The sequence below is a fragment of the Erythrolamprus reginae genome, chromosome 1, assembly GCF_031021105.1.
Source record: "Erythrolamprus reginae isolate rEryReg1 chromosome 1, rEryReg1.hap1, whole genome shotgun sequence".
Taxonomy (NCBI): domain Eukaryota; kingdom Metazoa; phylum Chordata; class Lepidosauria; order Squamata; family Dipsadidae; genus Erythrolamprus; species Erythrolamprus reginae.
In genome coordinates this window covers 344,676,539-344,689,601 of record NC_091950.1, presented here as the reverse complement: position 1 = coordinate 344,689,601, position 13,063 = coordinate 344,676,539, and the positions used below count along the sequence as shown (strand labels likewise).

The 13,063-nt window shown below is 36.6% G+C and overlaps 1 protein-coding gene and 1 long non-coding RNA gene across 3 annotated transcripts in view; one reads left to right on the top strand and one right to left on the bottom strand.

The window, feature by feature from the left end:
- CRIM1 (cysteine rich transmembrane BMP regulator 1) overlaps nucleotides 1-13,063 on the bottom strand; it is a 164,828-nt gene that overhangs the window by 106,872 nt on the left and 44,893 nt on the right. The window lies entirely within an intron of this gene.
- LOC139157396 (uncharacterized) lies at nucleotides 9,002-11,286 on the top strand. The gene is made up of 3 exons (XR_011557477.1): nucleotides 9,002-9,029; nucleotides 9,773-9,817; nucleotides 11,062-11,286. It is a non-coding gene; the product is annotated as an uncharacterized lncRNA (long non-coding RNA).

The window sequence follows — 13,063 nt, the reverse complement described above, 5'->3', positions numbered from 1 at the left end:
CTTGCCTTCCGAAAGTGCTTAAAAACTCATCTTTGCCGCCAGGCTTGGGACTTTTAGATCTTCCCCCGGACCACTGAATGCCTTAAGTATGATTGCTGAATGTTTGGTTGATAAGCTTTTCTTTTAATTGTTTTTAAATTGTAGTATTAATTGGATTTACATTATTGTTTTGTTTTTATATATGCTGTGAGCCGCCCCGAGTCCTCGGAGAGGGGCGGCATACAAATCCAATTAAATAAATAAATAAATAAATAAATAATTAAATACATACATACATACATACTGTCCAATAGAACTTTACAGCACTGTCTGGGTGGTTTACTGTATGAGCATATTGCCCCCAACAATCTGGGCCATCATTTTATCAACCTTGGAAGGATGGAAGGCTGAGTCAAACTTGAGCCCCTTCAGGATCACACTCCAGATTATGGGCAGAGTTTGCCTGCAATATTGCATTCTAACAGCTGTGGCACCAGGGCAATGGACAAGTAAAAGAATATAGTTAATACTATATACACTCACAAAATTAATACAAGTAAGCTAATGAAAGCATAAGTAGCAAGATTAAACCCAATAATATTAGTGCTAAATGAAAGGTAATTCAATTCATAGAGGCATTCTGAGTCCAAGGTCAAATTCTGAATCTAAAATTTGAAATTGGAAAGAATAAATTATGGCAAAGCTATGCCTTATAATGACCACCCCACTGATGTTGGGGGAAAGGCGTGCTGGCCCTAATCAAAGATTGCATCTTTTGTTGGGGCTCACTTTCACTTCCCCTGCTTCTGATTCTTATCAAAGTACTTAAAGATGAAGATATAACAATGAACTAGGACATGATTAACAGCAAAAAGCCAACATTGGGTTGCTATGCAGATGAACCCGAACTAAATGCTATAAAAAAAGCCTTTATTAAAAGCCAGACCCAGACCAATATACAAACAAGTATGATGACTACAGTTCATGCATGAAATCAGAAAGCAACTAACCCACAGGAAATTGTCTGTAAACCACACTCAGAAGTCACACATCCTCACCTCCTCAAAGAGGATCTATTTGCCGTAAAAGAAAATTCTTTACCAAATGAATATCATCAGTTACTACTTCTTAGATTAAGCAAAATTCAATTTTAATTAATCCTCAAAGGCCTTAAGATGACATCACAGTTGAAATATTACTGTTTGCACAATTTCATTCTGACTTATATTACTGCCAATTAAAAATATAAGCTGATGTCATTTGGCCAGGAAAAATATTCAGTATTAATAACAGCTAACAGTTTGTTAAACTACTTATCTCAGCCCTTAGGGAACTTGTTTTAAAGAATTCTAATTAGGAAACCAGATTAGTCAGAACAGTCAGTTTGTATGCTTATAATCTTATTAAGAATAATTCTTAATTAAGATTAAGTGACTGTTTAGCAGTGGACTTCTGGTATTTTGACAAAACAATGAGAAAATAATTAATCAAGAATCAACAGTGAAATAGCTTTTCATTAATTATGGTAGTATTTTCCCCAACAGTTGAACAGCATAGACCAATGATGGTGAACCTTTTTTCCCCTTGGGTGCCGAAAGAGCATGAGTGTGCGCTATCGCACATGCATGAGTGCCCCCACCCATAATTCAATGCCTGGGGAGGGAGAAAACAGCTCCCCCCACCAGTTTCCTTGCAGAGACCCTCTGGAGGCTGGAAGTGGCCTGTTTCCCAACTTCTGATTGGCCCAGTAGGCTTGTGTTTCACCTTCCCCAGGCTCCAAAGGCTTCCCTAGAACCCCCAGAAGGTAAAAACGCCCTCCCCTATCCTCCCCCCACAGGCTGTCTGGGAGCCAAAAACCCTCTCCCAGAGCCTCTGTGCAAGCCAAAAATCAGCTGGCTGGCACACATATGCATGTTGGAGCTGAGCTAGGGCAACGGCTCGCGTGCCACCTTTGGCACCCATTCCATAGGTTCGCCCTGGCATAGACTTGTACTGCAGTTTGCTTTAAAGAATGCTTGAACTAAGAAATCAAGAATATTCCTCAAACTTTTCTGAGTGGAAAATGTGGCTCTTCAAGCAATTTGGATCAATCATTTCTGCTAACAACTAAATAAGCACATAATATGTTTAAATTCTTAATAATAATAATAATAATAATAACAACAACAACAATAATAATAACAAAAATAACAACAACAACAACAATTTATTAGATTTGTATGCCGCCCTTTCCGGGAATTGGTTTGCCAAAAGAATGCTGCAAATTATTACATGCAACTCTCTGGGAGAAAAATATCCTATACCTAAGAAAATAACATAATTAATCAGGTTGAAAAATATGAAGGGCCTCCATAAAAGCTTTGCAGCCAAATTAGTGTACATGATGCATGAATATAACAATAGCATATTTATTTTATTCTGTTAAATTTTGCATTGTTATTATTATCACAAACCATTCCTGCTTTTAAGTACATAAAAGTAAAAGTACCACAAGGGAAATATCTACAAGTAATCCACAGTTCTCAAAGAAAGTGTTTTTAATAAACCATGATGCATTATTAAACGTATTTATTCAAGTTGAAATCTGCTCTATCCCCAGTTTTACAAGAAAGTCATCCATTATTACTACTTGAGAAATACTATATTATAACTTCAATAAATCAAGTAAAAGTAATCAAAAACATTAAATGAAATTAAATCATGTCAGCATCTAGAATTTCTTTCACATAATACAACTTTCCACTAATGAAAGCCTTTAAAAAACTAGCAGCCATAAAATTATGTATTGGACGCATTATAATGTGGATTTTTCATATCACTGAAGATCGCCACCAGGTTAGTGTTTTGCCATCATGCTTAAAATTATCTAAACCTCAGTTCAAATAAACCTGCCTGAACATTTCTACTTGTCCCTTAAATGAAAATTTTAGGAAAAGTTCCTGATTATGTTATTGAAAATCCCAGTTAAAAAGCATTCCCCTGCCAACTTAGGACGATTCACAATATTTTTCTGTCCATTGCACAGGTCTAGTAGTGTACAAATGATCTTAATAGGATGCTTTTACTCTGCCTTAAAATTATAAAAAGAGGACGTGATATTAAAAATGTTAATTATTTTCTCCTATAAAACTAGAAGAGGTTATTCTACTACGCTATCTGTAGTATGAACTTTGAGTCTATAACATAAACATTACCACTTGCAACCAAGAAAAAGGAACAAATGTAATCATAATTATAAACCTAACATAATTCCATATTATTTCTACCCAATGGTTACTTTGAATTCCAAATCAAATATAGGCCACTTTCATACTCTCAAGTAATATTTGAACAGGTGATCAAACATCTTTAAGAAGTGAAGAATAAAGCCACCGATTCCCAAATATTTAAACAACCTGTTTGATCCTTGTGATCACTCAACATCCCAATGAAACCACTTGTCTCTCTAATCAAGTAGGTATGATCATACATTTTCATACTTTTTTTCTATGCCATTTTCAAAGAAAAGTACTTCAATACATTCTAAATTTAGTCATGTCTTTAATATTTTCTCAAATTTCTCAAAAATGGAAAATCAAGTCTTTTAATTTTTATTTTAGGATGCTGGGACAATGAAAAAATGCTATAACTGAATGATGTAGGTAAACATTACTTCTTGAATGAAAAGAAAGATCTAACATATTGCTATGCAACTGTTAATTACTTATTCATACCATAGTTATGATGATATTATATTGAAGTGCGTTGATCCAACCCTATGTTTTAAAAAAAAGTTTTAAGAAATTTCAGTTACATTCAACTTTTTAATTGCTTCCAAAATGGAAACAAAAAGAAGAACTAACTCCAGCCAGACTGCTGTGGACCTATTGTTTGGCTGCTATTATATTGATTCTACGGGATTTTCCAATTTTAAATTTAAATGATTGATTGTAAGCCATCTACTGTATAAGAATAACTCATTAAGAAAATTCTTAGGGCCTGATAGCGAAGGTGAGCTGCGGTCTATATTTTTCCCATACAAACAAATGTCCTTTAAGGATGCTGAAGTGTTTTTAAAATACCAACTTTGCCCCCCCCCCAACTTAAATTAAGGAAGAGAGCAGGGGAAGAGAGGCATGAATCCAGGCCTGAACCCTGGCAGCCTCTACTCACCCTCAGAACTGCTGCTGCTGCTCCTCCCCACAATCGATCCAGCTACGACGTCCTTAGCCAAGTGGGAGAAGCCCCACTCTACAGGCACGTTGTTGGGGAGGGGCGAAAACCTGAACGAAAGAAAGAGAGAAAGAGAGACAGAATGAAAGCTTAAAGAGCGCATCACTGGCCAATCTGAACATTGGATGACTAAGAATGGTATATGCTTAATTTTCTATCTTATGCTAACTAAACTAAATTTATATATTAAACTAGTCCTATGAAGAAACTTATATCGTAGCTTTTTGTATAAACTGGCCTTCCATTAAAACTCCAATTGCAAGTAGCGTTATCAATTAATAAAGAAAACACTGAACTCAGAATTTTAAAAAAATCTTCATCTCACTTATAAAAGTGGCAATAATTAACATTTATGAATTTTAAACAATATTTTTTAAAATCCTTCCTATGAAAAAATGCTATGAAAAATATGTGTTTTCAGCAATATATATGCTTTACTGATATTATCTGCTCTCAAACATTTAAAAACACAGTCTATATGTAATAGCAATGACACAATCTAAAACATTGTTTTAGTTTTATCTCACTGCTCTTAAGAATTTTTACCTCCAGGAATTAGAGCCATGAAAAGTATATATGGAAGGTGTTCACTATTTCAGTTAATAAAGCTGATCCACAAATGTAATGAGACTGTACATGAGTTAATCAAGTACATCACACTAATACTAAATCCCTCAACCACAAAGAATAACTGGATCAGAATAAGTAACTACAGAATTTTATAAAAACATGAATTAAATAATTCTTTTAGCAATTATATTGACTGTGGTTCTTAAATTGAAGTATTAGGATGCTGGTAATTGTAGATACAATTTACAGAAAAATATTGTAAACTCCTCCACACAGATGATAAATTTAACATAATCTGCCCAGGTAGAAAGCTACAGTGAAAATATCAGTCAAATAACATTTCCCTTGCCACAAAGTTGATTTCTTTTATGAATCTATGCTATATGTTATTCAAACCAAGAATATTTTCAATGTTTATTCTTTTTGCAAAGATAATTGTTTCTGTGCCCATCAGAAATTGTTCTAGTATATTTACCGTATTTTTGAACTATAAGACACAGGAGCTCCCAGGAGCACTCTGCAGGCCTCCCAATTTTCCCATTTTCATGAAAAAACGGGACACACGGTTTAGGGTTTCGGGGGGCCAAAAAATGACTATATTCAGTGTATAAGACACAATGACATTTCCATCCTCTTTTTTTGGGAGGGGGGAGTGCATCTTATACTCCAAAAAGTACGGTACTTCCTAATTCTATCAACCTAAGTTACCAACCAAAATTGTCTCCCAATTAATAAAAAAGTGAATGGCAGAGAAATTTAATTTATAAGAATGAGATCAATTCAATAAAGAGTTGATCTCAAGAGAGTTTAAAGAGGATTCATAGTATCAGAGAAGACACAGCAAATTTCTAAGTCTAAAACATCTACTCCATGATTGTTTTAGTAAATCAGTAATAAGAATTTCCCATAAATAATGAAAGTAGTTTGTAAGGCAAAACTAGTAGTTTCTTTATTCTGCTATAAAGATCCAAAAAAACAATTACTGCCAACCTGTCTTCCATTGAGGACCTGTATACTGCACAAGTCAAAAAGAGGGCTATGAAAATATTTACTGACCCGTCACATCCTGGACATAAATTGTTTCAATTCCTACCCTCAAAACGATGCTGTAGAGTACTGCACACAAGAACAAGCCAACTAGACACAAGAACAGTTTTCCCCCCAAACATCATCACTCTGCTAAACAAATAATTCCCGCACCATTGTCAAACTATTCACCAAGTCTGCATTATTAGTACTATTAGTCTTCTCATAATTCCTATCACCCATCTCTTCCCACTTATGAATGTATGACTGTAACTTGTTGCTTGTATCCTTACGATTTATATTTATTGATTGTTTTCTGATTGCTTATTTGTAGTCTATGACAATCATTAAGTGTTGTACCTTGACAATTGTATCTTTTCTTTTATATACACTGAGAGTATATGCACCAATGACAAATTATTTGTGCGTCCAATCACACTTGGCAAATAAAGAATTCTATTCTAAGAAATTAAAAATAAATTATCTATCTTACCAACAAATACAAATACCTATTAAAATGCAATGAATACCAAGTATTTTTTCAGCAAGAACTTCAACAAATGCAGTGCTGTAGTTTAAAGCAATTCAACCCTACATACTTGTAGCTTAGTAGTTTTTTCTAGACACAACAGCTGACAAGTAGCTTTTTCTTCTGACTTAAATGCTGATTTGGCCCTTTATTCTAGTATTCTTTTTTTAATCTCTGTTAATTTGGAGGATAGGCTAAAGATTGGCCAATATATTTATTAGTTCCAAAAATATCAAAATTATGTTAAAGCCCTTAATTTAAAATATATGTATAACATCTATATACATATGTATCTACAACATAGAATTTTATAATGCATGTCTGAAATGGGATATAGTTATGGGATATAATGGGATGAACTTTTGAAAGGATCCACATTTAAACCATTTTACCGATGTGCATATTAATACTTTTCTTCTTTGAATAAATACTATGTTTTCTATATTATGCTCAGTGCATCTGAAATCTGTACAAAGACATTAACACTGCATGTCAGTGGTTGCAATTGAAACTGTAGTTGCTTTCTTTGGTATCCATCAGGCTGTCCACCCTTTTACATTTAAAAAGTTTGAAGCTGGAAAACTATAATGTAGTCGCCCAGGGTTTCAAAGGTACAGCATCTTAGAAACAAAAATCCTAGGTGTCAACAGCCTAGGGTAGTTATGGCGAACCTTTTTTGATTCGCATGCCAAAAGGGTGGGTGTGGGTGTGGGTGTGCTAGCATGCATATGTACCCCGCGCATCCCCAAAGCCCCCCCCCGCTGTCCACCGCACATGCCTTACTGAAGCTTGGTAGGTGAAGAAAAATTCCCAAACAGGCAGATCGGAAATTCTGGAAAACGCACTTCTGGTCTGCTGTGCTTTGTTTTTTGCACTCTGGAGGGTTCAGGGAAGCTTCCTGAAGCTCTGAAGTACAAAAAGCAGCACAATGGGCAAATTGGAAGTTCAGAAAAATGCACTTCCGGTTTGCCAATTGTGCTGTTTTCTGCACTCTGAGCTTCAAAAAACTTCCCTGAACCATCTGAATTAGACAATGATATTTAAATTAGACAATAGTTAAAGGCGTCTTTCTGATTTAACATGGCACATAAAATTTTTGGCAACCTTTTATTAATTCATGTTCTCCAAATGTGTTGGATTTCAGTTTCCTGAATTACATGCAAGCATGGCCATTGGTCATAACGATCCAGACCTTGAGCTGTAATCCAATATGGCTGTAGGACAACAAGAGGTGGAAAGTTTCCTCACTATATATTTGGATTACTGTAAGCGCATATGTAAAGCTAATTGATATATCTAACCTGTTGTTCAGAAAGCTATGCTCAGGAAACACGTGACACTGTAGATGTTCTGAACAAATCAATATTACTAAGCATGTTACTAACACAGATACAGAACCATTTCAATAACAGGACATATTTATATAGAAGAACAGTGCTGGGATTCAAATAATTTAACAACCAGTTCTCTGCTCTAATGATTGTCTGGGTGGGTGTGGCCAGGGTGGGCATGGCCAGGGGATGTGACAGGCAGCACTCTGCATCCTGCACCCCACTGGGAGCAATATCAGGCCACGGGGAGGGAAGTGAACTGCACCCGTGTCCAGTTTTGCAGCCTTCTTAGAGTGAAAACAGGCTGTGGGGGGCTGGTACTGCAACCCCATGCTCCATTTTGGGCCTAGTAGGCCTTTCTGCAACCTCCTGGGCCGGGGTAAAATGTGAACATTTTCTCTACTGGTTCTGTGAGCATGGCTTATTTTGTAGACTTCGTCAGGTGGGGATGGTTTAAGGTCGATGTAGCCATGAGGTCATATGACTCGGTGGGCATGGCCAGGTTGTCATGTGTCTGGGTGGGTGCAACCAATTTAGCAGTCCATTTTGTCAGGGAGCATGGGGTTGAACTAGATGACCTTTGAGGTCCCTTCCAGCCTTTGCTATGCTGTTTTAAAACATCCTCTAAAGCTGTGTCCAGTGCCAGCCAGGTTTGTGATCCTCCCTCCCTCCCTTTTCTCTCTCTCCTGTGGGAAGCAATCCACCCCCAAATAAAATATTACACATAAGAAAAGCACTCATAGAAAAAAACAAGGAAAAATCTATCTGCTAACAAAGAACCTGGCAGAAGCTCATTCCACACTCCTGCCCGATAGTGATAATGATATCATGACTATATAGAAAGTGGAAGCCTGACATTTGGCTCCATTCAGACAAGAAGGTAAACAGATTCCTAGAAAACCCACTCAAGACAGGATATTTTGAAATTTCTCCTTGGCAAGATTTGGCAGCTAACGAAACAGTGGTAGAATCAGAATAAGCAGCCTCACACTCAAGACCCGACATAGGACAAAAATCATTTAGCCACAATGGGAATCACCCAAACCCTTTTAGAAACACAAAGCCCCTACCTGCACAAACTCCCAAACTTCAAAACCCACCTCACCATATAAGAGCATATAAGAATCTTTCCTTTTATCCAGTTTGTTGTTCAGATTACCCAGAATGTTACTTCGCTTCTGCAATTAAAAACCTCCTTCAAAGCAGTTTCCAAAGGATTTTCAATTTATAGCAGGAGTCTCCATAGTTTGCATCATTAAGACTTGTGGACTTCAACTCCCAGGATTCCTCAGCCACCCATGTGGCTAAGTTTGGAGATTCCTGATCTAAAGTGCAGCATTTTTCTTCTTCTTTGTGATGCGATCTCCCAGCTGGAAAGTGAGGTCTGATTGTTTCGTTCTAATACTTATCTCTTCATTTTTCCTTTCCACTGCCCCCTCCCTCCCTCCTATCTCTTTCTTTCAAATGAACTGGCGGGAAAAAAGGCTTTAAGTTTTTTTTTTCAATCAGGAAATTATGATGTTGGGCAGATTAGCGGAGCCTCATGCTGCCATAGCTACGGTTCTCCAAACCAGCTGCCGCAATCACTATCTACTTGCCTAAATCAGGCGATTTCACCCCTTCTCTTGGGAGTAAAAACGGGCGGTAGGAGGGCAGGCCACACCCCCTGTCCCATTTTGGGCCTAGGGGGCCTTCCTGCACTTACCTCGGAGCCAAAATGAGGCATGTGGAAGGGCAGGGGATGGGTGAAGCCAGCCAGCAATTTATCTGCCAGTTCATCCAAACCAGTTGAATCCCACCACTGAATGTATATAATATAAATGTTGCTGAATAGGTAAGGTATGCAGCATATTTAGGTCTGTTTTTATATGAGACAGAAGATTTGAAAGGATTTCCAAAGTGAATTGGAATTTAGTTTAACAATGCTCTATTGAGCTTGAGGATTTCTATCATCTTTTACTGAAACACCTATTTTGAATGAATCCCTCTAAAATGTTCTGAGAGAATCACAGAAATGTCTTACCTCTCCCAGTTAAAATATATATAAAATTGGCTGAAAAGAAATGTCAGATCTCCATAACTTTTAATTGGATTTATTATGTTACTCTTTGTTGATTTATTACAGGTAGTCATTGACTTACCACCACAACTGAGCTCAACATTTCTTTTGGTAAGAGAGACATTTGTTAACTGAATTTTGCCCCATTTCATGAACTCTGTTGCCATTGTTATAAATAAATCACTACGATTGTTAAGTTATTAACATTGTTGTTTAATGTGTCTGGCTTCCCAATTGACTTTGCTTGTCAGAAGGTCGCCAAACATTCTGAATTTTGATCAACGGAGCAGAGGGGATATCTCAACGGTTGTTAACTGAAAAATAGTCGTGTCACTTTTTCAGTTCTGTTACAACTTTGAGAAGTCACTAAATGAACTATTAAAAGTTGAAGACTATCAGTACTTATGAAAATGCTCAATTAGTGTATTATTTTATATTAAATCTGTTTGTATTGGTGATAAAGTTATAATCTTCATTACTGTCCATAAGGAAGTATATTTGATTTATCGCACACTTATGAATATAACTTATAAATCACAACATTTGACTAAAATTAAATATCAACAATAATAAACTCATCCAGTTCATAAACAGGCATGAAATCATTTCAAATACATATACTTGTGATAAAGATTCTAATATTTTTTTCATGCTGAAAAAACGGCAAACATACAACACAAAAGAGAACTAAATTCAAAGTCAGAAACGGTTTACATGTTTTAAAAAGATATAGGTGACCAGTAAGGTAATATTGTAAAGTCCAATACAATTCTGCCTTGGACCAACCATTCCCTCTTTCACTCAGCCCTAAAAAGGGGGCAATAGCAAACTACTACCCAAAAACCTTGCTGAGAAAACTGCAGGGATTAGTCCAGGCAGTCTCTGAGAATTGGACACAACTGAGCATAAGTTAAAAAAATATCTCTCATTGATGGATGTTGATGATGCCTGCAAAGATTACGAGCTGTTCACACCTGTTGGCTATTTTAGGCTGCTGCAGGCATGTTACCTCCTTTTCATTCCCATGTCCTTGGCACAGCTTTTCATGGCCATTTTGGCTTTGGCTGTAAGACAAACTGGATCCTTGGCACCAACCATTTAAAGTTCCCATCTAGAGTGACTGTTGGTAGTTTGCCCATCATCAGTAGCATGGAAGGTAAACGTGTATGGGTTGTGGTGGTGGAGATATGAAGCCAGGAAATCTATCAGTTGGCTTTCTTATTTTGTCCCACCAGCCGAAGGTTGCCCAATCAACCTTCCAGTTAAGGATTGATTTCACATTAGAGGTTTTAAGAGTAAGTGTTTATACAAGCAGTCCTGATCTGAAGACTTAGTTTCTGTTTTTATTTTTCCAGGCGTTTCGGCATCTATCCATGAAACATTCCTGGATCTACTATTTTTCATGACTTTTGGTAGTGTTGCCAGTCCTCATAGTTACTGTCTACTGAAATAGATACTTCTGATCCATGTCTAGAAAATAACATTCCTGGCCTCAGAAAATTGCATTCTCCCCCCCCCCCAAGGATACTGGCAATCTCCACAGATAGGGTAAGATATTGAAATGCAAGAGGTTAGAAGTAAACTTGGAGCAGCTGACTTTTGCTGAAATACAACAAGCTTTTAAGGAGAAAAAACTGTAAAGATATTTCACACTAAACAACAAAAAAAGTAATAATGAATGAGCAGTAAGAATAGTGACAGAAGACAGAGTTTTGGGGGATGGGACTGATGAAAGGAACTAAAAATGGTAAGTAGAAAAAGATGGATGAATATTCTGAATAAAGGTATAGCTAATTAACAAGAGTGCTGAACAGGAATAATTTACATTGCAACATTTCCTATCTTCCGTGTACATTTCTAAAGGGTATTTCTACTAAGGTATATATTAAATTATGTAACTGGGAAAACTTTTTACATAAGTATTTTTTTTATTAAAAATATAAACTTGCCTGAAAGATTAGGGAGCTAAATTCCAAGCATGGAGAGAACTTTCTCTCTCACAAACATATAGTAACACACACAAATGAAATTACATATCTGTAATAGTTACCAAAAGGGTGAAGTTAGAAATGGTTTCCAGGAGTAGCATTAAAGCATTGCTTAAAGTAAATAAATAAATAAATTAATTAATTAATAAGTAGCAAGATGATGCTGAAGATATATTACAAGATGAATGTAAATTAAGTTAAATCCGACATAAACAAAAAGCACTTTCAGTTTATGTTTTCAAAGCATTTAAAATACAAAATCAAAATTGTACCGGTATATTTTACACAGCTTTGCTATCATGTCACTTTTATGCCGTCATATTTTTCATTTAATTTGTTTGTATGTGCTTTCCTTGTTTATTAGTTTCCTTATATTTTGTTACTAGTTATGGTAATTTAGTACACCCACTTCTAATAATCTTGAATAAATTAGAGAACAGGTGCTAACATAGTTATGTAGGAAAATAAGTATATCTGAAAAGTAGCACAAGAAATTCAACAACATTACAATAAACAAGCTAATGGTGTAGTGGTGAAGGCATCTGGCTAGAAACCGAGAGACCATGAATTTTAGTGCTGCCTGAGACACAAAGCCAGCTTGGCGACTTTAAGCCAGTAACTTTCTTTCAGCCCTAGGAAGGAGGCAATGGCAAATAACTTCAATAACAATGGAAAATCTTTGCCAAGAAAATTGCAGGAACTTGTCCAGACAGTTTGAGAAGAATTGGACACACACACACACACGCACACATGCAGAAAACATATTTTGCTGATAATGAAAAGGAAGGGAGACATAGAAACACAGTGGTACCTCTACTGAAGAACGCCTCTACTTAAGAACTTTTCTAGATAAGAACCGAGTGTTCAAGATTTTTTTGCCTCTTCTTAAAAATCATTTTCTACTTAAGAACCCGAGGCCAGAAAAATTTCCCAGGAACGAAGGCCAGGCCAGTTTCCTACCATTCCGCCTGGGTTTTTCTCTCTGGCATAGTGTATGGGAGGCAGCCTCGCGCCAGATGTGTGGGAGGTGCGTGCTCCTCCTCACCACCTTAGAGTCCCCCCCCTCTTTTTTAAGCCTTAAAGTTTTGGATTTTTTTTTATTCTCCTCACCTCACCTTCCTTCGGCACTGACAGTCCTCCCCCTCTTCTTCCTCCTCCTCCTCCCACCCAAATTCCGAACTTTTATTTCTTTCCCAATGCGTTTCCAAGCATTATTTGCTTTTACATTGATTCCTATGGGAAAAATTGCTTCTACTTAAGAACATTTCTACTTAAGAACCTGGTCATGGAACAAATTAAGTTCTTAAGTAGAGGTACCACTGTAGATCTATTTCAAACTATTTTGCTTTCATCAGCTAGCCATACTCTT